This window comes from Manacus candei, unplaced genomic scaffold (genome assembly GCF_025592945.1).
Source record: "Manacus candei isolate 608988 ecotype Guabito, Panama unplaced genomic scaffold, ASM2559294v1 h1tg000069l, whole genome shotgun sequence".
NCBI lineage: Eukaryota > Metazoa > Chordata > Aves > Passeriformes > Pipridae > Manacus > Manacus candei.
In genome coordinates, this window is record NW_026138117.1 from 3,499,572 (window position 1) to 3,525,150 (window position 25,579).

A 25,579-nucleotide genomic window follows, 5' to 3' on the forward strand; every position below is an offset into this window, starting at 1 on the left:
GGGAACAGCCCATGGGATGAATTATCTCTACCAACTTAGTCACTACAAAAGTAAATCCAGAAGTAAAGTAACACATAGTATAAAAAAATGTGGTAGATCAGGATGTGGGAGCAAACTGGAGAGCTAAGTATGGATGAATCTGATGAGTAATTGGTTGGGCTACAGGACAGTCCAAGACAGCAACCAGTTGAATACACTAGCTCACCTTCTCAGTGTTTTAACTTGAAGGTAAAAAAGAGACAGGCTTCTTCTAATGCAGTCTGGGCTAGATCCCAGACATATCATACCTCATACCATACCTCAGATATATCAGTTTTTAGTTCTTTTTTTTCCTAATGTCATGAAGCTGGAACCAGTAGTAACATTTCATGCTTCCGAAAGTATTACAGAAAGAAAACAATGATTTATAAGTAATTACTTAACTGCACAACTGACGCACCACACAAATTGGTCATTCAGTTTCACACCTCCACTTCTCTATTTACACTCAGAATTACAGAATAAAAACATTAACTCTCTATCGGGGAGGTAGCAAATAACTCCATGGATCAAATTTTTTATCTTAAGGCTAAAACACAAACTTTTTAGCTAGTATGCTCTCCAGGGTAAGAACAAGTATGATTTTCAAACTGAAATATCTGCCATTTTGCTTCAACAGAGCATGTTAGAAATCTGACTGTGGTACCACAAAACTGTGACAAGGCAACAGGTTCCTATGTAGAGAGGATGTTTCTCTAGTAAAATGTGTAGATGAGGCAAATATATAAATACATACAGTAAGATTAAGAAAGCTAAAGCTTTAATTTACAGAAAAATGCACTGATATTCATAAGCAAAACACTCCTTAAAACATTAAATTCAGTGAAAATTTATACATAAAGCAGTGTTCAGATTTATGACGCAGTAATTAAAATGCAATTCCTCAGTTTACAGTGCTGCGTGTAAATAACATCAGTTACACTGTTGTGTGAATAACTGGAAAATCAATACTAAAGAAGAACCAGGACTGAAGTACAAGACAGAAGTTAAAAAGTACTAATACAAAACAGCACACTACAGACTAACAAGAACTTCCTCTACCATTTGCGAGTTCATCATTTGAGAAAAAACACGAAGAAAGAAGATCTCCACGCCAGGCAAGGCAGCCACAAAAGGGGCAGATACTGCATTAGGGTGTACCAGCCAATGTGCTCTTCTCACTACAAAAAGCAGCAATGAGACTGAGTTAGGAACACTGGCTACAATAAGCTAAACACCATCCATCTCAGTCCATAACGTGTAGAGAAAGGCTTATGAGGACAATAAAGAGGTAGTTTCTCCAAGAAATTGTTAAGCTCAGCAAAGAGAAAGCTGAGGAGAGCTACAACTTGCTCTTCAGAGATACATGACAAGGGCTAAACACCAGAGAGCTGTAAAAAGCACTAAGATAAACAGGGTGTTAACAAAATAACAAACCTAACTGGAATAATAGCAACCAAGAAAGCTAGTTTAGCCAAGGAAAAACTTATTTTCCATATAATAGAAGATTTCATCATCATCATGGCTAGGTTTCGTGAATGAAGATTGGGGAAGGGCTCTACCCACGTTTGTTACAAGCGCACTGGTGGCTAAAAAGGCCAATACAAGAGAGGCACGTCCGGTTGCAAAAGGCACAGCAGAAAGACTCCTTAGGTGGTATATTCTGCAAGGCACGATTCTTTCTGCGTTGTCTTTTCTCCTCAAGAGTGATCCTGCGTGCTTTCTCAAAAGCGTCAACAGTGTTATAGATGGTGTGTCTCCCGACCTCCCGACTGGAGGCCAGAGTAGACCAGTTATGTTGATCAATATGGCCAAGGTTGAGATGTTGTTTCAGGGAGTCCTTGTATCTTTTCTTTGGGGCTCCTCTCATGTGGCAGCCGGTGGCAAGTTCACCATAAAGCAGGATCTTAGGGAGGTGGTGGTCCTTCATCCTTGAGACGTGCCCTGCCCAACGCAGCTGTGTTCTCAGCAACATGGCCTCAATACTTGTGACTGCTGCTTGCTCTAGAACAGACGTATTAGTCACATAATCTGACCAGTGGATGTTTAGGATTGTACAGAGGTAGCGCTGATGGAAGCGTTCTAGGAGACGCAGGTGGTGGTGGTAGATGACCCATGATTCGGAACCATATAAGAGAGCAGACAGCACAATGGCTCTGTAAACACTGATCTTGGTACTTTTCTTCAAGTGTTTATTTCTCCAAACTGTTTTATGAAGCTTTCCAAAGGCACTATATGCCTTCGCTAACCTGTTGTCTATCTCTCCATCAATCTTACCATACGAGGAGATGAGGTTACCAAGGTAATTAAACTGCTGGAATGATTTGAGTTCTGATTGGCCAATGGTGATATGGGGATGATGGAAGACTTCCTGAGGTGCAGGTTGATGGAGGACCTCTGTCTTCTTTAAGCTGACTTCCAGCCCAAAGAGTTCAGCAGCGTCTGCAAAGCAGGATGTTAAACGCTGCAGAGCTGCTTCTGTGTGGGCAACAAGGGCGGCGTCATCAGCATAAAGCAGCTCCCGGACAAGATGGTTTAAGGTCTTGGTGTGGGCCTTCAGTCGCCTTGGGTTGAAAAGGCTTCCATCAGTACGGTATCGAATGTAGATACCGTCCTGATCATTGAGATCTGCCGTGGCCCTTTGGAGTATCATGCAGAAAAAGACTGTGAATAGGGCAGGAGCAAGAACGCAGCCTTGTTTCACACCATTAGTTATTAGAAAGGGCTCAGAAAGTGCATTGCCATATCTGACTTGGTCGTGTTGATCCTCATGGAGTGAGATGATCATTTTAAGGAACTTGGGGGGACAATCTAAGCGTTCCAAAATCTGCCATAGACCTTTTCTGCTCACAGTATCAAAAGCCTTGGTGAGGTCCACAAAGGTTACATAGAGACCTTTGTTCTATTCCCTACACTTCTCTTGCAGTTGTCTGAGAACAAATACCATGTCTGTGGTACTCCTGTTGGCTCTGAAACCACACTGACTTTCAGGTAGAGTTCCTTCTGCTATAGCAGGTATTAGTCTGTTCAAGAGTATTCTTGCCAGGATTTTGCCAGCAATGGAGAGCAGAGTAATACCACAGTAATTTGAACAGTCTGATTTATCTCCTTTCTTCTTATACAAAGTGATGATGACTGCATCACGAAGGTCTGATGGGAGTTCACCTAGTTCCCAACAGCGCAGTACAAACTTGTGAAATTTAGCATGGAGTGCATGGCCCCCATGCTTTCAGACTTCAGGTAGAATTCCATCAACCCCAGCTGCCTTGCCAATTTTCACCTGCTGTATGGCCTTGAGGGTTTCTCCTAAAGTGAGGGCAGTATCCAATTCATACTTCACTCGTTGTTGTGTGATGGACTGAATAGCTGAGTCTTGGACTACACGGCTAGTACTGAAGAGAGTCTGAAAGTGTTCAGACCAATGATTCAGAATGGAGGTTTTGTCTGTCAGAAGCGTTTGACCATCAACGCTGAGTAGAGGGCTTTGTACCTGGTATGTAGGCCCCTATGCTGTTTTCAGGGCTTCACAGAATCCTCTGTGATCACCCGTGTCTGCGTACAGTTGTGTTTTTTCAGCAAGACTGATCCACCACTTGTTCTGGATGTCACGGACTTTCTGTTGGAGCTTGCTGCATGTAAGGCGAAAGGCTGTTTTTCTTACGTGACAGGATGGCAGTGCAAAGTGAGCTTGGTGGGCGCTTCTCTTCTTCCTCAACAATTCCTGGATCTCTTGATTGTTTTCATGGAACTAGTCCTTGTTCTTCTTGAAGGAGAACCCTAAGGTTTCTTCAGAGGATTGCAGGATGCTGCTTTTAATATGATGTCAAAGTGTTACAGGAGAGGTATCTGTAGATTTTGTGGAATGGTTATTGAGCCTGGTTTGAAGATTGGCCTGGAATTTGTTTCTCACTGTGGCTGATTGGAGATTGTTAACTTGGAGTCTTCTCCTTGGGATACTGTCCCTTTTAGGTTTGAATTTAAGACTGAGGTTAAGTTTACAGCGCACAAGCCGATGGTCTGTTTGGCATTCTGCACTGGGCATCACACGGGTATGGAGGACATCGCGGACATCTCTCTGTCACACCAAGACATAATCGATGAGGTGCCAATGCTTAGATCTGGGGTGTATCCATGTTGTCTTCAGACTATTCTTCTGCTGAAAGATAGCATTAGTGATGGCAAGCTGTTGCTTCACACAGAATTCTAGCAGAAGTCAACCATTATCATTGCAGCTTCCAACACCATGCTTGCCTAATATTCCTTTCCTTTCAAAATTCCTTCCTACTCTGGCATTGAAATCACCAAGGATAATGATCTTATAATCTGCAGGAACCTTCTGGGTAAGGTGGCACAGGTTGGTGTAAAATTTATCTTTTTCGGCAGGGTCAGCTTGGAGAGTTGGGGCATATATACTAAAGAGGACAACGTGTTGCTTGTTGTTTAGTGGAAGGCATAGGGAGATAATGTGGTCAGAATGACCTGTTAGCAGATTTTTGAGTTTAGGAACAATAGAGCTTTTTATCATGAAGCCGACATCTGAGAGATGCTTTTCGGTTGTGGGCTTATCTGACCAAAAGAGTGTGTAACTGGCACCGTGTTCTCTGAGGCTGCCTTCCTCATGAAGGCAAACTTCACTGAGAGCAGCAATGTCGATGTTGAGACGTGACAGTTCATGGGCAATTAGGGCAGAGCGACACTCAGGATGTCCACTATCCGCTGAATCGAGCATGGTTCTGATGTTCCAGCATGCTAGAGTTAATTTGAGTACAAATAGAAGATTTATGTCACTGTTAAAACTAGACTCAATAACTCAGGAAACTCCATCCAGCCCTATGTTTCCTTGAACTCAGCAGCAAACCATCTAAAATTTCTTACAAAATTATACCTCTTCATAGAAGTGGCCTATAAAACAGCTCAAGTTTTGCTCTCTTCATTGTCCAAGGTGAAGGCAGAACAAACTTGAGGTTCATTTATATGACTGTCAGTTTAGATGAGAAGTTACAAAGCATTTTACTTACCCTGGCTTTTGAAGAGTCCCTCAACGAGGACAGAGACACTTGACATTATGTGGAGCTCTTTTCAGGGTTAAATGTGATATGCAAATTTTCGGCAAAAAATTCATATGCTATAATAAATCATTATTATTTTGGTAAATTCAGTGCAGGAACACAAAGTTCCAATTTGGTATCCTTTATAATTTCGACTGCGTTTATTTAGTATAGTTATTTTTTTATTTTTCCATTCTAAAAGCAAGGCACGTACTGTGAAAGCTCCCAGACACCATGAAAGCTACTCACAAGGCAAGCCATTGCCAGCCACAGTCACAAGATCAAGGACCTGCTACATTATAATCCTGTAACATACTGTACAATCATTCACCTTGAGGACATCTAATATAAATACTTAAATCTGGTCAGTTATTATTCATTTCACTTAAAATTAAGAAAATAACATGGTGGAAACAATAAAGGAATCTAAAAACTCTATTTACAACACTATGACAAAAAATGACTAGTTCTATGGCCACGGGCAAATCCCTTTCAACTCTGTGGCTCAGTTCACATATCTGTAAAATAGGCACAATGTGACCTAGTAATGACATCAAGTTTCTCTGCTGTCAAGTTATATTCATACCTTGCTCACTACCCTCAGGAAGTCACACCCATTTTGCAGAATGTTTGCACTGAGATTAGTGATGTCTTTTAAAAGCAGTCCATCAGTAAGATTTTTTAAAAAATATTGCAACTTCTGCAGAGCAGGCAAGACCTCCCTACTGATTATCTCTGCAAGTTCTGCCCTCCTGCAGATGCCCTCCTGCTCTGCACCCCATTCTAAAAGCAACTTTGGTTCTTCAACTACATTTCTACATATTTTAATGGCACTCCAATTCTGTTGCACTTTGGTACCTGATGAAGAACCATCAAACTGCTAGCTTTAGCCATAACAACTGAACTGAAGACCAGTAGTACCTGCCCAGGTAGGAGATGCCCAGAGACTCCAACAGCACTTGTATATGAACAGTTCTAACTGTGCACCAACTCAAGGGCCCCTTTCTCACCTTACGTTGTAGAGTTTTAACATTACGCTGTCCTGTAACAGCAGCAAAAACACAGCAGAGTCTGGTACTTCACTGCTGCAGACCACACCAAAGCACCATCTTCTGTGTCCTGCCTCTGGCCTTTTGCATTAAGAGACCATGACAGGAAAAAAAGGATTTTATTAAAGACTGCAGCATGCTTTGGCTTAATTAGAACCATACAGAAATTGTTCTGCAATCAACTGGTGATGGCAGTTCAAACCTTAAGTGCTCACTGCTAGATTTTAAAAGCCACTCAGATCCTTCGCCGTAAGGAAATGATATACAGTGAGATTTTTTTTCCTCCCCAATTGTCTGTACTTGCAACAAGGGTTACCACACAAACTGAGGAGAACACCAGTTCTCAATCAAATCTGCCACACCATTATTCCAAAATACTGCAGAAAGTGAAGCATGTAACACTATTTTCTGTGGAGGAACATCAAAGTGCTATAAAAAACAAACATAACAGGGAGTATACATGCTCCCACTGGAAATCCCTCACTTTCTCCTCCAGCCTCCCCTCTTCCCTCTTTATGACTCACTGGACAGCAGCTAAATCATTCCAAGAAGGAAGGAACAATCAATCCTTTTCCATTGCAATTAAATGTGGTGGTAACATTTCTGAAGTGTACCTGCAACCCATGACACCAGGTTTGATTTTGTCTACTAGTTAAGCACAGAAAAACAGAGTTACTTTGACCAGAGCCTAGCTTTGACAGCTTTTATCCAAGTACACTCCAACAGATGTGCTATTTCCATGAGAGTTGAGTCAATCTAAGCTATTGTCTCCCATTGCTTGTCCTAACTTTTCCCCTCCTCCTGTCTGTCACCAAAATGACACAAGTTGGCATGTTGGTATGACCTCAACTTCTTCAAAAAAAAAAAAAAAAAAGAGACAGAACCAAGATGGGGAAGGACTGTTCAGATGTGAGGAGCAAGAACCTCTGCAGCAGACAAGCAGCTGAGAATGAACCACACGACCATAGAGCTGCAAACTAATGCTCATTCAAAGCAAGTGGTCAGGCCCAACATAACTTAGAAGACATTTCCTGTAAATGTATTTTAAAGGTTCATGTTTCCAATAATCAGCCTATAAACCCAGAAAGCATGTTCTTTTTCTAGGTCAAAATAGCTATGACCCCTGCTACAAGTCACAAGCAGACAGAAAGCAGAATATATGTGTATCCTGCTGTGCTCTGTCTGATCTTCTCCTTTGCCTTGTGGCAAATAAAACTCTTCAAAAACTATATATGATTTCCTGAAGTTTTTCCTCATTCCCCATTTTGAAATAACAATCTTCAGGATTTTAAAGAACACAAACTCACTTTATTCTCAGCAAATTATCATTATGATCAATTTGGCAACTCTTTTTGCAGTACTGACTTACACAAGATGCTATCACCATTACATCCAAATATGCCTTGCACAAAAAGAGGACACTTGCCTTGTCTTGATCTGACTTCCCCAGAATTATTTCAGATTTGTTTTCATTATGTATGCAACCTGTACTTAAACAATATTAAAGTTTTATCTATTTTCAGCTCCTGGTTGTGAAGAAAGACAACACGCATCTGCAACTACCACTGATCGTATCAGTGCTTTAACACTCCTAATGCTGGGATGTGTTCCTGAATGAGTCACAACTTCTTGCTGGGCAGAAAACGCAGGTACAATTTACCTTGCTCTGCACATGATTTTCATGGAAAGAAAACCATAGTACACAGCAATACCTCCCCAGGTTGAACAAATACAGAGTCAGAACCCACAGCACGCCTCAACATGAGGTCTGTTCCTCACCACTATCACATACGCACCTCCACAAATCAGTCCAGATAAAGAGCACAGTCCTACGAAATGGGAAAACAGGAAAAGAAGATTAAAAGAGACAGTCTCAAGGTCAAACTGGTTTGAACAAGTGGATCCTGTATTTCATATTCTATTTTACATACTAAAGAGAAGCCATGGTTTGATATGACAAGCAGTATCAATCCAATTACCTACTACCTGCTTATGCAGAAAAGATGAGATGACAGTCCAGGACCATGGTGCATCAACTTGAATAGTTTTTAATACTGTTTAGAGTAAATTAATGATGTCCAGTATCTAAAACTCTCACTCCCTTCTTTCATTTGTTTTATCAGTGTCACAGTAAGAGACGTTTTACTTAGCTACCAAATGTCCACATGCCTGCCTTCAGGTTTTTTTCTCGTGGGAGGCAATGTTTTCAGGCTAGATAATATTCCATTGTAAAATTAAACATTCAAGTAGCAATGGCTGAAAATTATCTTCACGCAGTGTAACCAGATGATAATTTTCTGAGGGTGTTCAGTTTTACACAAATTGTTGAGATGTCATTGCCATTAGCAGGGGTTTTCTTTACTGCACTGACCTTGTAATGCAGACATATTTTATGAACCCCTAAATGCAACCTGAAAGCTGATGTAAATGGCAACATTGGGCACTCCAGCCATGAAACGTGCAGCACAATATGGGGTAATCTAGGTAGCGTTATTAATTTTTGCATATAAATAGTGACAAATTTACTGTGAAGACACTGTTTTCTTGAGTCTTAGAAATATGAATCACAAAGAAACGGGGGGGGAGAAGTGCAAGTTGTAAGGAAGTTGAGAAAGATATCATACTTTCAAAAAATAAATATTGCAAACTATTACATTCGTCATCAGCTACCACAGCCCTCCCAAATGCCTATTTAACACATCCCTTCAAAGAAGCCTTTTAGATGTCTGCAAATATTGCTGGTGACAATACAGCACTGTGCTAGGAAGAAACGGTTCTTCCCATTTATCCTGGATGTCTTGCTCACAATAGCAAGGGGTATCAAAATCTTCACACAAATTGAGTCAAATTCTTGAGACATGTTCTTGTCTCCTCATCACAAATATAACACCATCTAAGCAGATCTTCACTGGTAAGATCTGGCCTCCATTTGTCTTTCTTCTAAATTTTATGTAAAATTGCTATTTAAAGACACCACTGTTTTTTTAAAGAGACAATTCTTCCACATGTCAAATTTTTTTGTCCCTCAATAAAATCTTACCAGTGGCCCCGTGTTACGTTTTGACTTTCCATTAAATTAAAGGCTGTGATGTCTACATATCTGAAATATAAATCCCACAATGAGCACAGGAAAGAACATTTAGTTCTTCTTGAGCTATTAAGAAATACTCACACCTCACAAAAAAGTCAAAGCATTTACAACAAAGTAAAAACTGAGACACTATGGGTGTTGAAGCCAAGCCCCTCCCTTCCTCGGCTCACACACACACAGACGCTGGCAGGCTCCCCTCACTTCCAAGCACAAAAGCAGCTGTTTCCTCTCCCTGTGCAAATGGAAGTTTATCCTTCCATGTGCCCAACCAGGTTCCCCCCTCTCACTGCTCTCTGTACCTTGAAGGTGCTCATCCCTTTCCATATCCCCATGCAGCGAAATGACATGGTGTCTTCAAAAGGCAGTAATACTCATGAGTATTCAATCGCAAAAGATGTCAGTAAAAAGCAGGCAACAATAAAGGATGTAATTTCATCATATAGCACTAAATGTGATAAATTAACGTTGTGCCACGGGAGACAATTCTGACTGTATTTCACTCTGATCCCTCCAGCCATGGCTTTGTGGAGCTCATCAAAATAAGCCTATTGAGCACCTCCTGCAATGGTAGTGGTGGTTTCAATCCAGAGACCACCATCGAAGCATGGATTAAATGCTGTCCACACAACTCCCTTCAATTCAACTCCCACTTCTTACTTAAATTTATAACATTGCCTACATCCTTAAGTGGATATTTCTAGTTAACGTGTATTTTAGTGAAAGTGCTGTAGATAAACTGATTGTAAAAATTCAGTAAAGATGGCAAAGCCCTGTAGGATTTCTCACAGGAGCCTCTGTAAGACACCACATCACTTCAAGACAAACTTACAACTAAAACTTCAGTAACTGGCAATACCTAGTGTTGGGAAAAAGCAAATTACATAATGTATAAATTCTTACACTAATTTTCAAATTCTAAAAACGACCAATCTGCAAACATAAACACTCTCAAGTTACTTTTTAAGACAACAAGCAATTTCTTTGAAATTCATATATTTGAGAACAAACTTGTCCCAGTTCCCTTCTATTCCTGAGCTGAACTGCAGAATTCATAGGAGAGCAGCCAAGAATCCTGTCTAATTCACCATTAGTCTTTCTTTACGAAGTCCATTTCTGGTCTAGTTTGCAAGTCTGCCTCACTGCATATGTACCAGCAAAAGAGTAGCCACTTTTCCACGCAACTTTTCTGCATAAAATCACTATCCTGTAGAAGGATAAATGTTTTTCATACCATGTTTTCATCAGAATCTACAAAGCAATGGGACAACGATAAGAAATCTTTCTTATGTAGGCAAAACCACAAAGGCCACATTCTTCCTATTACTCACTACCTCCTGTTTACCAAAATTGAAAGTCATCCGCTTAGCTAAGGAACAGAGAACAATTTGATGAACTTTTCCCAGACACCCACATTCGAGGGGCTTATGACAGAAAGACCTCACTCTAGCCAGCTTAGCTGCATGCATTTTTATGTCATGTATTTACAGCCACATTATTTAGTGATAGGAATATTTGTGACACAATCCTTTTCATACAAATCCTCCATGCTATCATACAGAGCTCAAAAGAGCTCTTCCTGAAAGCTTTCCTGAAACAACAGAAGACACTGTCAGCATGGTATTATTTATTTCACGTCCTTCTATGTGCATGAAACAAATCAATATTTTACCATGCTGGTCCATATGTTCTCAGGAGAAACTCTCGCAGCTGCTTGACAGAAATAACATCGATGCCAGGGAAAAAAATTAATCTTTTGCTTTGAAGTCAGACTATTAGTGTCTATTTCTGAAATGAGACAGAAGAAATCTTTTATAGCAGTTTCTATTTTATGAATCTGGGACTTATAATACATTCACCCATCACACACAGGAAACCCGATGAAGTTATTGGCTTTTTAGTACAATCCAAAATATTGTAAATGCTGTCTTCTTCTTTTTTTGTTTTTAAAGCAGATTTGCTGCCCAAATAACCTGCAGAAATTAACATACTCTGTTATTCACTTCTGCCTGTTGCTGCTTTGCCATCTGGCACTAGCAACTATTTATCTAAAGAGTAAATTTGAATTAAGGATCATGAACCTGCTCCTTTTAAATTGTGTTTCACCTGAACACAGAAGGTCAATTCACAGTTATGTGAGACATCAAACCTACCAATTCACTGCCATGTATTTAAGTCAATACAGCAGAATCAGAGGTACTCTGCTGCTTTAAAAAGCAAAGCATCAAACTGAGATGAAAACTGAGCTAATCCTAGATTTTTGTGTCCCTATAAAATACCAGGAGAATTCTGCACAGAAATAACATAACCCTGCCTATAATCTCATTTAACCAGAGCAAAATGAACTATTCTGATCCTTACACTGGCTCTGACTCCAGAGTAGGGCAGGGAGACTATAGTCATGCAGGACTGGTCAAGTGGAAACTCAGACCCTGAAGGCAAATGAAAGGACCATCATTGCTATATTCAGAGTATAGGCTGTACCCTTCACTCTTTATTTAAACTAGCACATGCTTAATACACAAAGGTTTCAACAGATAAAAATTGAGACTGTGACTTTTTCTGTGGGATACAAAAGCTCATGCAATGCAATGAGGTGAGAGCCCCTCTAACAGTTGCCTTCCAGGGCAAATGGGATGCGTTCACCACCTCTCTGTGTCCCCCTGCTTGAACTGCTCCAGGACTAAGTGAGGAGCTTTTCAGGACACAGTAGAAACAAAGATTTAACAGTTCTTTCCCCGTCCTCTGTAAAACCAGGCAACAAATGTAATCTAAACAAGATTCCTGTTCTTCACAGAACAGGAAAAGGGACCAAAGGGATGCCCTCTAGACACACACACATTTACAAGATCCCCAAAATAACTGATGTAAAAATTGTCATCTCTAAAAATTATGCAAATAAAAAGAATTCTCCAACAAAGAAGATGGTTCAGAATTGCGAGCAGTGCTATTCATACTGTTCACGTCCAAGGATTTTATTCTAGTATTACTCCAGTTTACATGGGCTTATTTCTAACATGCAAAAAAAAAGAAACAAAAAAAAAAAAAGAATCAACTCATACAGACTTTTTCCCTCCCTCCACTTCAAATTCCACTTTGAAAACAGAAATGCTGTTCTGTTCTATTCTGTGACAAGGATGTACCACACAAACACTAATATACTGTTGTTTTTTCATATACTGCAGTGTCCTTTTTCAGGAAGTCTAATGTCAAATAGCAAATCACTACAGAAAATATCACAACCCTTTTTTTTGTGGGAAAAGAATATAAATCCTTATTCAGTGCATGGACCACCTTTTACTCTGTGTAAAACAGAGCATTTAATACAGCAGTGGTATGGTTTGGGTTGATCATTAGGCTAAATTGTAATACAAAAAAAAAATCACCCATATTAAAGATTACTCATACAAGTTCATTTCTATTACAAGATTGGATTTCCCCTAAGTTCTTCACCAGCCATTTAGCAAGGCTACTTATAAATCATTGCTGATGTCGCTTTTGTGTAAAACAAGAGAGTAAGTGCTTCCCTTCATTGGAGGTCTCAGAGCTTCAAGAATTTTGTAGAAATGCTTTATTTATTTTCTCTATGCCCCTCATTTCTCCACTTTCTACCCACAGCAGCAGCTGTGTTTCCTGCAGAGTCATTTCCGCCTGTCACGGCAGGGAGAGGTAGAACAACATGCCCAAGGACGATGCCACTGTCTGTTTTGAAACTTCTGCTCAAGGACTGAGAAAGCAGAACATGTAAGAGATCAGAGTCAATCCAGCAGCATTGCTTCCCAGGTGCCAGGAAGGCTGATGAAGGGCTCAGAATAACAAGGTTAGGGCATGGCCACAAAATAAGCCACAGAAAAAAAAGCAGCAGGTTTTACAGAGGAAAAAAAAAACAAATAAAGGACAGCTGAATACCCCACCCTGTTGTTTGTGACACAAGCAGCACAGGGACAAAAGGGAAGAGCTGAATTTCATAAGCTTTGCATCATTTAAGGCTTGCCTACATGGAAAAACTACCAAGGGGAGAGAATCATTAAACAGGTTACACCAGAGGAGTATCAAAAGTTACACCAGTGAGAATCAAAAAGGGGCAGGAAGCTCAAAAAAGCTTTAGCAAGGGCAGAGATAACAAAACATGGTTCCGTAGAGACATGCAGAGATGAGAAAAACAGCCATGTCCTGTAGACAAGGAACGGGAGTGAAGAACAGTAAGCTGGGATCTTCTGCTTGGCTTCACAGAAAAGAAAGGCCAAGGAGATCATGAACTCTCACAGTTCAAGTCCTGTCAAAAGTACCAGTGAAATAATCCTCATAGCTTCTGGCATTTGTTACCTTTGCAGTCTGATGCAAAGCCAACTTAAGGTAACAAAAACTAACTTTCAGAGGGCCTAGATGGCAGGCTTCGACAACACCTACTATACTTAACTACAAAGTCCCAGCACAGAAGGATCAGACGTATCTGGTTTCTTTGCACTTAACACAGATACGATCACTTCCCTGCACAAATCACTCCTACCTTGGATATTTATGTCTTCAGTTGTAACTTGTTAATATATCCCAAAGAAGGCATATAATTATTGATATAGTATCACAACAATCACTACTAAAATTGCCTTAGTTCTTCCCAGAACCTCTCCAACTGTCTAGCTATCTTGCAAGATTGGACTTTTTGTTCTTTTTTTCAGCTGATGTTCTTCTTTCAGGTGACGTTCTTTTCCACTTAATGGCATTCCAGTGGCAGACAGAGGGACACAGTAGGCAGCATGAGAACGACATGAATCAGAGGGAGTTCTCTCTGGTAGGCAACTCTTGCACAAAGAGTTTATGGACAAGTACGAGGGAGAGGATGTCTTCAGGGTTGTGTTGACTCAGGGGCTGTCATCCTGGTCTTTAGATGTTAAGTATGTTTTTCAAATGTCTTGTAAAAAACATTAACTGTTAATTATTTAACTGCACCCCCAAAGCATTAATAAAGAAATTACATAAACTTAACTGAATATAATTGAGTTTTATTAAAATAAATTATTTGTTCTCTTTTGACATAATACAGAATTCGTATTGTAAATTCATATATGCTTAAAGGCAATTATGAAGGCAAACACGATTCCAACAGAATCTTGGAAAACAATAATTCAGATACAAATCAGTGCAAAAATTAAGACTGCAAAGACTGTTTTATTTCTACTTGTTTGGATTTGGAAGGGGAAGGAAAGACTGTCATGTACCAGAAGTTTGTTAGTGAACAGTCCCCAAATCAAGCCTAATATTGTTAAAACTAGCTTGTATTTATAATGCTGTAACATGAGAAATATTTAATATCAGAAACATAAATAATTAAAATTAGTCACCAAAATGTTGCTCTGGGAAGTGGGTGTCCCTGACTGCCTTTGCTTGAAAAGCTTCTCTCACACTATAGTTTTCCAAGTTGGATGTTACAAGAAGTATGAAGATACCACAAATGCACTAACAAACCTTACTTTACATTTTATTAAGAAACCTAATGTATTTTAAAATAGAAAGTAACATCAAATCTAGTTAATTCATAGCAATGAAAACACCATGCATCAGCAAATGCTATAAATTAACAAACAGAAGAACCTAAAGCATGCTGTCATTTTTAAATGCCCTTACTACAGCACCAATTTTTTGAGATGAGAAAATAGTGGTCATTCTTATGTAAATTCTACAAAGAAATTAGTGATAGTTTCAAGTACCTGAAAGTAAGCTAGTAAATGACTGGGTTTTGAAAATACCCTCATTCTCTCATTCTGAAAATAACACACAAGATAACAGGCTCCTTTATTACTAAAAGCAGCTGCCAACCTCACTGTAACATGCACTTTCAAAGGACACTGCCTTCCAAACCCAAAATAAATGGGGGGGAAGTAAAAAGGAAAGAAAGAAGAAATTAAGATAAATTCACTATTGCAGTTCAAAATCAGAATCCCTAACTTATAAAAATTTCTTGTGGGGAATACAGCAAAGGTTCGAGACTCAGTGAATTCTACGCGAGAATAATAAGCAATACCAGTCAAAACTACATTAAAATTACAGCATCAGAGTGAATAAAATAGCAGTTAAGACCACTACAAACAAATGTTTTATCCACTCTGCACATGTCAACACTAACTAGAAAACTAGAATATGTCCCACTTTTTGCATATAACGAATTGTAAGAACAGGGCACACGTGTGTGTGTGTATATATATATGTATATATATACATGAGCTTTTAGTGGCACAAGATGAAAACTACCTCAATATCTGGATGTATCATTTACAGTATTCGAAGACACTATTTACATCCAGGCACTGCACGGATCACATGCACAGTCTCAGCCTGACTGCTGAAGGCAAAACAACACCGTGATTCTAAAGGTAAACAATTGTTTTGCTACTTGTAATGTCACTGATTTTTATTCTAGTGACACAGAAATTTGGAAGTCAGTAAATGCAGCTTTAAGCAAGAACTAGAGAACTGCAGTGCTCTCCAAAGAACAGAGAGCTGCTTAAAAACTAATTGTTTCCCTTGCCCTACCATCTAGCAGCACTGTTTCTTCAAAAGAGGTCTTCTGTCCTTAACATGGCTGCCATGCCTTACATAACATCAATGAATGAGAATATAGTTATTTTGTTTCCTAGGACTCACGCTGCCCATTAGCCATATGATTCTCCATATGGCACAGCAAACAGTCGAGACAAAGCTTTGTAGTAACGCAGCTCCGAAGATCAGCATCCTCTGAGAATAACAGCAGCAGAAATTCAGACTTTACGAGCTCCAAATTCCCTTTTATGTATTTTTCTAGTAAATAAACTGGAATTCTTACCTTATGAAAACAACAGTAATAATAACGGTGCTCAGCATAGCCTCCTGTCTGTCATCTGCACTCGTAAAAAAAAATCTTGGTGCAACTGTCTGCTGCAGCAGGTAATCAATAATATAACCTGCTTCTTCTGTTGCCAGAGCTGCTCCATCTGAACGCTAGCTAACGTGAACACTGTCAGTGTGAGTCATACCAGTGACTCAGAGCAGATGCAAAGCTGCAGGAGGAGTTTAAGTTTCAAGGCTCCCTCTTGGTCCCTTTCTGTCGCGCAGACACTCGCTGTCTGCCTGTGTATCTGTGTGTGCCTGCAGACTGCCCCAGCTTATTCTTTCAGCAGCAAGTTTAATTTCATCCTCTACATAATCAGGGATGGGGGGAGGGGAGGTTTGGTTTGGATTTTGTGGTTTGTCTTTTTCCCCCAGAATAGCAATTCTGTTTCTTTCTTCACCACAAATATATTTATCATTAATGCAAAATCTTGCTCTGCAAACCAAGTCGATACCATGGTATGTGAGGTGATGTGCTACTATAAGATACTTATGTGCTCACACCTCACATCAAGACTAAGAGAAGAACTCAAAAACCCCAGGAAAGATTCTAAAACAAAATTATTCAGTCTGGGTAATATCCATGTATCATGACAACTTTATAGCAAAGTGTCTCTGATTTCATCAAGTACTCCGGAGAGGGCAAATTTGGTCTCAAATGCAGTGAGATGAAAGAACTGTAGGAAGGACTCTGGAATGCACATGGGCAGAAACCCTGTGCACCTGACCCCAGTTTAGCAGGGATAAGAGCCTACAGGAGAAGAGAATAGCTCCATTACAGACAGGAGCAGCACATTTGGGTTCAGGGCTGAGTTCTGGTAGCCTCCCCCACAGCTATCCCTGTCACTAGGTACTGATCACCTAGTCAAAGAAACATTTTGAGTACCTATTTCACAGGCCTGCCAGCCTCCCTACCACAAAACACTGAGAACAGGCATCATGAAGCCAAAGTTAGGCACTGAATACTGGACAGTGTTGACATGCTATGCTGCACTGATCACACAGATTTCTGAAAGGCACAGCAGTTGTAGTGTTGAACAGATCTAGACTTCCACAAAGGCAGATGAAGCCCTCTACTACTGAGCCACCACGTCAATCCCATGGAAACAAATCATGGTGGGATGAATTGAGCAAGTATTGTCAAAAGAAGTTGCTGGCCCAAGGAACAATGCCATTAAAATCCACAGACCTGATTAACAGTCATTCATATAAACATCCCAGACAGTTTGGGAAAAAAGCACTTGGTTTATGTCAAAGCATTTACAGCAGAACATCTTTCCTCATACTTAGCAAATATCCAGTTGGCTATCACCCAGATAAACAGATTTGTGTTGAGATTTCTCATGCAAAGGCTAATATCAAAGCACGACTTTCATGGTTCTTTGGATTTTTTTTTCATTTTAAAGAATTCCTTCTTAGGCAAGGCCCAATCAAATGAAAGGTACGCCAGCCCAATACAAGTATCTGCACAGCACTCTTCAGTACTGAATCTGGTTGTTAAAACCACTGAACAAACTTCGTGCTATTGGTGAATGTTTACTTCATGTATCTCAAAGCAGCCAAGAACACTGCCTTGGCAGGGATCAAGACATGAGAAAGAATCAAGTTGAGCAAAACAATCCTTGAAGCATGCTAACGGAGATAACATAAACAAGGGGGATAAAGAATATCTGGTATCTGTGAAGGTACACTGAATTAAACTCTTTTCCCCTAAAAATATTAGCATGCTATCATTTGGAAAATCTTCTACTGAATCCCACCCTTTTTCCCAATTTACTAATGACAGTAACCTTTGCTCCTGTCAAGTTTTTGAGGCTTTATTTTTGTGCGTTAAATGCCTGAATAGGCAGAAGAATGCTAAAAACCACAGCATGTCAGAGAAAAAAAAAAAAACAAAACACAAAAAACACAACAGCAGCAACAAAAAACCAAACCAAGACCCCTGAGATTTTAAACAGGAAAACTAACAGCAAGGCCATGGTCCAAATGGCCTCTGTTACACAGCCAGAGAAGATAAAACTGAAGGTAAAATTGGATCATACTTCAAATATCTGGGGATTTGGAGGACGGAGTTTTTTTCCTTTTGGGGGTGTGTGGTTGTGGGTTTTGTCTGGTTTAAAATGGATGGCATGAAATTGTATATCTACATTCAATTTTGTGCTGCTGTCCATTTAAGAGCATAGATGTGCATGACAACTGACTCAAAGAAAAGAGTTGTTAAAGGCCTCAAAATGATAAAACACACCAAAAGTGAGCACGCACTGTGTATAATGCACATACGTGCCTTACCTGCAAATGACCCCATCTACAAATCAGAAGTGATTTAGCTGCTCTAGGCAGCAGCTTCCTATTGCCTCACTTGATCAATCATCTTCGCTGGACCTCCTGCAGTTGAAATGGTTTGGACTGTTGAGTTAAAAAGTGGGAAAATCTGAAGCTTCTTACCCCAACAGAGGTAAAGGTACACAGATGTGGGATGAAATCTTGAACAGAAATTTAGTACAGCCTTCTAAACTAACCACTGCTGTAAGAGATTCTGCATTAAGAGGCAGTGTAGACTATTATATACTCCTTAAGGACTACAGATAGTTTTTACCTTTTCTCCTTTCGGAAATAAGAAAGGAAAGGCCTTTCTATAGTACCTATTGAAAATGGTACTAGACTCGAGAACCTTTTTCCTCCTCATCATCATCATCATCTTCCTGTCTCCAGGAATTAGTTTGGAAATTTTCTTAAAAGTCATCATTAAGCCAGCAATGGTGGAAATGGTTTCCCACAGCCTATTCCAGATTGTCAGATTTCTTATTAACCTGGTTTCTCATGAAAGCTCAGAGTCCAGTCAGATTATTGTTACTGAGAACACCAACCTCTACTTTCATTCTTGAGCCTTTTTCTTCTTAGATTACAATGTCTTGGGGAGGGGAGGGAATGGAAAAAATAAAAAAAAGCATTCATTTTCTTCAAGGGCAGAGCTGGCTCCCAATGCAATCAAGTAACAGAAGCAGACTGAGGACCCCTGCCAGTATCCTCCTGCCCTCACCATCCTAGCCTTCCAGTGATTTTTCCAACAGCTACATTGTCTGCTGCATTCTAATGTTTTGTAGCCTTGTTTTTCTGAGCCCTATGGAAAGCTGGGATTTCAGATACTAATTTTTGAGGAGCACTGACACACATTTTCAAAACAAAAAGCTGAGCTAATTTCCCGAACAGACTCACATTCTGTTTACTGTTGATACGGGCATTACAGTACTCACCAGGGAACAGCCATGTATGGAGGTGAGCACGAAGCACACACAGAGTAGAAGACACCCACTCCAGAAGGAGCATGTATTTTGGAAATACATATAGGCAAAAAGTTGAGAAGATAAATATTTTTTGCATTATCTTACAAACATAGCTAACTGACTTGACCCATGTCCACAGGAAAGCTAAATTCAGAAACTAGATTTCAGTGTCTTGCTCACCTGACCATCAGACTTCCCTCTCGGTGCATCTCAGTTGTAGGTTCCTTTCTTCCAGCTAATTACCTTTCATGAGTATTTTGATATGCTATGACAACAGCACTTTGCTTCTCAGGAAAATTAAGACTCCTACTGGGAAAAGCATCAGAACAAGAATCTTTATCCTGCACAGACAGTGAACAGAGGAAGCCACACATGAAAGCAGAGCTTTAGTGATTAGGTATGGGAGGAGGGAAGAGGATGCACTTACCCCTCAGAGTTATCTGAAGGTTTCTGAAGATAAATAAGAAGACACACTGCAGCAGTTTAACTTTTTACCACCACTACATCATTCATCAATGTCTTGATAGCATCCTGCACCCCTCTAAAAAACAGTTAGCAAAGCAACTTTTAAGAGGATGTGGGAAACCATTTCCATCACACAAGTACATCTCTTCACTGAGACCACCTCCTCAAGTTACTACTATAGCTATGACCCACGTAAAATATATTTTCTATTTCTAACAACCTAAAGCTACATAGCCAGCACTGGGAAGAGACTACAAAATGAGAATCTTCCTGTAACACACTGCATGCAGATCTCACAGGGAAGGAGTTCCTGCACATCCAGTGAAAATGCAAAACTCAACCTAAATGCCCAGTTCCTCTTCATGCTCTGTTCTCAGCAGATGAAACAACAGACTCTGAAAGACTAAGATCAGAGAAATCAGCCAAAACAAAACAAGGACAATGTATCTCATAGCAACAAAGATGTACTGACCATATGAGACTATTTTACAGACACTGCTGTGGCTCCTGCATTTTACATTTGGTGCATGTGAAAGCTTGCTTGGGTAAGAAGGACTCTCCAGATTGCACTTGATGTCAGCACAGAGTCAGCTGATCTTTTGGCAGCCAGCCTGCTCACAGCTATCCACTTCTGCTCTCTTTTTAATGCTAACATCTGTCCATGTTTTGCATTGACAGAAAAGGTCAGCAAGACCCTAATGACACATTAAACCTGATAATCAGATGCACCATTTGCAACTACCATGTGCAAGGTCTCATTCCCCTTATATTCAGAGCTTGGCTTTTTCCTGAAAACACCCAATACAGTGCAAGTGCAGAATTATCTGTAATCTCCAATCTTATATATACACCACAGAGTTCAGTTTGGATAACTAAAAGCATGTCAGAAAACACCTAGTCTCCCCTGGCTTCCAAGAAAATGAAAATTTATTCTATCAATATAGACACAAGTTTTCCGAATCCAAACAATCTTTATTTTTCTCTACAATGCACAACTACCTCTCTGTTATAAATCAGCATGCCCCATTTTCTGCACTCACACAATTGTTTCAATTGAAAATTGACCTGTGAATCCTAACAAAAGAGACACCCAGTCCTGGGTATAAACTCGTTTTGAGGCAAGCATGTTACTGCCTGACTTACCACAGATCCTCACATTGTGTAACAAAATCATATACTCTGATGGGTATTCTCTACGTCCACTCATTTTGCTCATTCAATACACTCTATACATTTTCAGACTGAAATTTCTCCTGTTGTCTTCACAATGCAGGACTTGCAGATCTCATGCTGGTGATCTATGACTGGTAGGTTCTTCAATGCCTCAGAAAGAACAATTGTCAATGCTGGAGAAAGTCGATGCAAAGACTTATTGTTTCCCCAGTACCATCTGCTGCACTGGGTAAACCAAATTAAAAACCAGTAAAACTGAATGCAAAGCTGAACACTTTGGATGACTATTCTGCAGCATTTCTTATAAAATTTACTCCCCATTTACACAAAGAAAGAGCAGCTGTAATATGAGATTTCTGTTTGCACAACAGATTTCTAATGCTTTGTTCTTATCTTCTCAATTCATCTGTACCCTTTTGCAAGTTAACCAGTCCCTATTTTCAGCAGGGAAATCATCTTCCAATATGTTCCTTATCAGTAAGGCTATGAAAAGAAACTGCCTATCTAGACACATTTAAGGGCCTCATTCTCTTATTCCTATTTTTGGCATTCTTTGCCTTTGCAATGCAAAAAAAAAGTCCCATTGTTAGTACAGTGTAATAGAGCACTTCACAAAATGCTAAGAGGGTCTCCAAATGTATGTTGATCAGTAAAAGAGCTAATAAATAGAAAGGCCATGGTTAAACAATTTTTCTTCTCTCAAAATTCTTTATTTCTTCTTTCAAAATACATTATATAACAATCCAATCAGAAAGAGTTATCAGCAAGCCCACAACTTTTAAGTTTCTCTATATTTATGGTGCGCTGCAAATTATTCCCCAGGTTAATGACACCAAATAATCAATGGGACCGTTCAAAGACTAAGGTACCCTACACGCTGAATTGTGTATCCAGTGGGAGTCCAAGGTGGAAAAGCTTATTAAATGTGTTGATAATGGATATGTTTCTTTCATGATTAATCTAAATTTTGACATTCAGAACTTAATTGACTTCAGATCATTTGGGATTTTTCCTAAAATTAGGTCACAGAAAAAGCTCACTAGGAGTAGCACTTCAGTGTTTCTAAGGAGATTTCAAAAAATCTTAATGTCAAAGGCTCTATGTCTTATTCTAAGAACAACTACAAAGCAGCAAACCTACAGAGACAGTAAAACAATGAAAATAATAATGATTAAAAAAAATTCAGAATCCCCTTATTAACTAAATAATTTTTTTTTTTGGCAGGTATATAAAAATACAGACTGCCCCAAAAAGACCCACCAGTTATGACATCTTTTTCCCTGTATCTGTTGGAGGACCAGGTGATATATCAGTGCTGTGATGAGTTGCTTTGTTGTTTGGGTTTTTTTCAATCAGTTTCATCTGGTTTTGTATAATCCATAAGTATGTACTGATACATTGCTATATGTATTTTTAGATTATTTTCACTTTCTAGTATGGTAAAAGGTCTTGTTGCTTAGGATGTCTTGGTGTCTAAAGTGAGATCAAATATTACAGATGTTGGCATCATACAGTGTTTTTGGAAAGGACTTTGAGTCTTTGAATTTTAAGGGAATTAGACTGGGCAGATAATAATTGAAGACACTGCATCATTTGATTACCAGGTTTAAGTCATTAGAGTCTCACTGACCTCTAACAATGTTTATGTGTCTGTATGAGAAGCATGATCAGTATTAAGGTATTATGATTAAATAAAAAACAATGGTAACTGTGCTACTTAAAGGTATTTTTTTCATATCTATATCCTATGTTCATCTGCTCAGTTTCCCATCAAATGTATGGCATACATTCATTCTGCCCCTGAACAGATCCATGTAAGTCACCATACAATTCTGGCTATGCAGAAGTGATGTGCACAGCTGTTAAGTTTATTGACATCATCTTTTATATTATAAAGGCAATAAAACATATATTTTATACTAATCTGCTCTCCCCTACTTCTACCTTCTAGTTCTGTCTGTGATGTGTTTCAGCTGTTTGGAACTGATGGCTACTCCTGCAGCTGCCTGATGAGGTTCACAGTGGTCACAGCCAACAGGTTCTGCCACCCTACACCTCTGGGAGCTGCAGCTGTCCTTTCCAGTCTCATCTGGGTCAGAGACCCAAGGCTTCCTTCTCACTGAGATTAGTTGGAGAAAAGCACAGGTATGTTGGCATACATTTTGCACCTGAGACAGAGTCAGGATAGAGAAAAAGCATGGACCCAGAGATCAGGGAAACAACAGGCCATGTTATCCTCACTAACTGTTCTCCAGATCACCTCACAGTTTTTAACCTAAAACAGAGGAAGGCAAGTTTTCCTTCCCACAGCTCATCCACTTTGGTTTTTTTGGCAGGGAGGAGTGGGTCTGGATGGTTGTGTTTTGTTTTCTTTCAAATGGAAGAATGAAGGAGACTGAGTCTGAGGCTTAGAAGCACAAGTTCCTAGGTCCCACCTCACTCGCTCTGTAATGATTTTATTCATTACTTGCCTGACATTATGCAGAAAGTCTTGGGAACTGAATCTTAAATTAGTGCATTAAATACTGGACAAGTTTTCTTTCAAGGTATTATTAAGTAACTCTGGGATAATGCTTAGTTTTGGAAGGAAGATATCCATTTATCTCCTATCCAAATCTTGTGAGGTTGATTCTAGTCAATATAAAACTCTTCAAAGAACTATTCAATAAATGACAGTCACATTCATAGAAAGCTGCACTCTGAACTATATTCTTTTGCAAGTTGAGGATTTAAAAAATTCATGAAATCATTTTAGAGATAAAGAAGACTTACTGAAAAGACTTGGCTATAAATGCAAAACCACCGATACAAACATAAGTCATCAAGAGTCATAAAGACAGGTAGTATAAAAATACTTCAGCGATTGCTATAATCCAAAATAGCATTAATTTTATGTTAAATTCTCTAGGGAAAAACAATTCTAATAACCCTCCATGAAAGGCCTTCTGAAATAGAATACCCTATACTAATATTTGCTGATTAAATGAATAGTGAACAGAGACAGCAAGCTGAGCAAAGAGAAAGGCTACAGAGCATGGAAACTACGTGATCCACACCAGGAACTACAGAAAGACTCTTAAAATACACAGGCTGTAATTCAGTGTTACAGCTGTAGGTAAGACGGAGAATTGGGCACTTTAAAATTAAAGACAAGTAAAAGCTATCCTCACATTAAACCAATTTCAAAAGTATAAGTGTTTTTCTTTTTTACAGTGGCTCTAAAAAAGGGTAAGATTCAAGAAGCACCTGTTAGGCAGAGTTTCTAAATAATCTGCCTTTTTTAGGAATTCATGTAATAGGCTGAAACCACACAAATACCAGCCAAACACTATTTCAAAAAAAGTGATGCTTTGTCAGCTTCATATAAATAAGCTCAACATTTATTTTTGTAGACTACAATGTATTTTTATAGACTATAGTAGCTAGTCAGCACAAGCCTTTTTTGTACAAAAATGGGGCACATTTCTTCTACTAGCTCTTTCCCTCCAATTCTTCCTCACAAAAAATAATGTACTGCAGGTTCAAAAAATATAATCGAGACCTGCCTGAGCCTTTTTATAAATAGTAACAAACTTTGCATGACATTGTTAGCAATTAGTGGCTACGTAAGAGAATGAAAAGAAAATAATAATTTTTAACCCACATAAAAGAATTCCACACAGGAAAGTAATGTATTTTTGGTATCTTACTTGTGATCTTTTGGGGATTTTGCCCTTAGAGAAGCCTTTTCAGATTTATTACTCCAACGTTCCACATCACCGTGGGCTAAAACCCTGTAACTGAGGTACTGAAAAGATGAAACATGTAGAGTTAAGTTTTTCACTGAAAAATTTCCCATTAAGGGTGGGGGAAGAAAAAATAGGAACTTAAAATATTGCAATAAAGAAACAAATCTATTTAGTCCTCTGACAGATGCTGCCTGCTAAGCGGGAATAAACGAATATTTAAGAATAGAAGCTAAAAAGTCATGCCTTAAAATTCTATAACGCCTCTGATCGTTTTAATAGGTTGAAAATTACTACAATCTGCACTACCCTTTATATACCCTTTATACAATGTGGAGGCTGAATAGACTACATTAACAAGAATGTGCAGGAGAGTCAGAAAATGCACTGTATTTTCTACTTTCTCGGCAAAAGAAGACAGGCTGACTGCAATTCAGGGCTCCTAAGCTAAGCAGGAGCTAAGTTGTTGACTTAGGTGTCAGGACTCACCTCTCTGAAGGCAATTGCTTTCCTCTAAAACTTCAGAGAGGATGAAGTCTGCTGGTGCTAATACGCCCCAATCAGGCCTACCAACAAATAAAAAATTCTGCAGAAGATATACAGAAATGCTGCAGTTGCCTAAGTGCTAAAGTTAAATAGCTATCCAGTAAAAGCAGAGCTCAAAATAGAACATAGATGGGAAGAACTTGTCTGTGAGGTATGAGATTTCTTAGAAGATGATAGACAGAAACAGGATATGTCAGAGCTGGAGAATGAAGACTCCCAGCAAGGCAAAGATCGATGTTACCATCAACAGGATATGAGTTCCAGTTAACATACCAACCTGAGAGCAGTTCTTAGCATATGGTATTGAAAGGAGAGAAGT

General features: G+C 39.3%; 1 protein-coding gene across 18 annotated transcripts in view; it reads right to left on the reverse strand.

Annotated features, from left to right (window-relative positions):
* Positions 1 to 25,579, reverse strand: part of INPP4A (inositol polyphosphate-4-phosphatase type I A) — a 124,882-nt gene that overhangs the window by 74,535 nt on the left and 24,768 nt on the right. The window contains exon 1 of one of the 18 annotated variants that reach the window (XM_051806793.1): positions 16,024 to 16,347. The exons of 15 other annotated variants lie outside the window; for them this stretch is intronic. The gene's annotated coding sequence lies outside the window, so the exon portion shown is untranslated. Of the gene's footprint in view, positions 1 to 5,924; positions 5,945 to 10,875; positions 11,080 to 16,023; positions 16,348 to 25,579 lie in introns of those variants that run through there. 2 more of the 18 variants (XM_051806795.1, XM_051806794.1) reach the window with 2 other exon arrangements.